Here is a 1,674-nt window from a genome sequence, read left to right on the forward strand (position 1 = left end):
AAAAAAAAAATATATATGAAAAAAGATATCTTATTTCAGCTCGAAGCACTTTAAAGCTAAATAAACTAATACATATAAATAATAACTATGTAGACAAAAAAAAAACCTAATTAAAATGACAAAGCACAACAAAATTACTAAAACTATAAAATGTGAAAACAGAAAATATAAAAGTGTTCAAAAACCGATACTAAAATAACAATGGTAGTTGTCATTGCTATTATTATAACTAAAACTGGTAAAGAAAGCTGAAATAAAATATAAATATTAGATGAAAAACTGTTGATGAACTGTTGATTTGGCCAACGACCTGAAAGTTGAAGTACTGAAATTTTGTAAACCAAAACTAAAATTGAAATAAAATAAAGCACATAAAAACTAATAAAACTAATAAAAATTAATTCTAAATGAAGATAAAAACCGAAAATATAAAAGTAAAAGCTAAATATCAATATATATATATACTATAATAGTATATAAATCTCTACTAACACTGGACAATTTAGTTTTGTCTACAAACTATTTTAATACATTATATTATACATCATAAATAAAACTAGTTCATTTAGATCTAACAAAAGCACATTATTTTATTTTATATTTATTTATTTAATTTTTTATTTAGTCCAAAGTACTATTTAACATCACCGAATCAGCTTTTGTTGTTTTTTTAATTGTTATTTTATTATTCAGATATTACACCAACAAATCAACATTTATAGGGTAGCAATTGCAGGTTAGCACTTTTTACAGTGTAGAGTATATGACAAAGCACTTTGTTTTGTTGTGAATAATGCGCGCTGACCCTGAGGACTCTGTTGAAGTCTTCTTTATCCACTCTCAGGAAGTGGCAGTTGTCCTCTCTCAGTACGATAGACGCTGCCCGAGGTGCGTCATTCACCAGAGCCAGCTTCCCGAAGTCATCTCCCTCATGTAGCGTGCAAACGACACCCTGCAACCAGACGAGACCCACACAAACCAGCAAAGAAAAACATCTTCCAGCTGTAATTCAATTTGCACACACTCTTTCCTGGCACAGTCTGCATGCACTGTAATTGGCTTGAGAGCGATTAGCTGGTCTGCGTTATCACACATCAAACGCTTAATTAGTCTGTTGAAAGCGAAGCATTAGTGGGGAATTACTAGTCTGACCTTTCCATAGATCACCACGTTAACGGAGCCCTTCAGGATGATGTACCATGACGTGCCCTCCTCCCCTTGATTAAACACTAGGAACAAAAGAGATCGATAATGAGCATCAAACTCTGTGCAGAACACAGACACATATTAGTCAAATAATCTAAGATCTAAACTCAGCACTCATTTAAAGCTGGTTAGTTCTGAATGGCTTGACTTCATTTTGTGAGTGAAGTTAGCAGGTTTGTGGTGTAATGTTTTGACACTTACACACTGTGCCTGCTTTGGCATGGGACTCAAATATCAGAACACCAGCTAGTTCCCTCTTCACCTGAGGAGAAAACACAAAGCAATAGGCTCTATACTAGTGATGAATGAAAAAGGAAAATCGCCTTCATTTGAAAGCAAATTATATTTTTAACAATGCACACACATTAAAGCTCAGCTTGCAATTCATGCATTAATGCAATAGTTCACCACAAAGTGTAAAAAACAGTGTATGTATATATATATATATATATATATATATATATATAT

At 32.4% G+C, this 1,674-nt stretch overlaps 1 long non-coding RNA gene across 1 annotated transcript; it reads right to left on the reverse strand.

The window, feature by feature from the left end:
* Positions 1-810: 810 nt before the first annotated feature.
* Positions 811-1,480, reverse strand: LOC107578965 (uncharacterized). Its single transcript, XR_001608405.1, has 3 exons — positions 1,408-1,480; positions 1,153-1,229; positions 811-952 (listed from the first exon to the last, which is right to left on the reverse strand). It is a non-coding gene; the product is annotated as an uncharacterized lncRNA (long non-coding RNA).
* Positions 1,481-1,674: the final 194 nt, after the last annotated feature.

The sequence above is a fragment of the Sinocyclocheilus grahami genome, unplaced genomic scaffold (genome assembly GCF_001515645.1).
Source record: "Sinocyclocheilus grahami isolate Dianchi unplaced genomic scaffold, SAMN03320097.WGS_v1.1 scaffold13154.1, whole genome shotgun sequence".
Taxonomy (NCBI): Eukaryota; Metazoa; Chordata; class Actinopteri; order Cypriniformes; family Cyprinidae; genus Sinocyclocheilus; species Sinocyclocheilus grahami.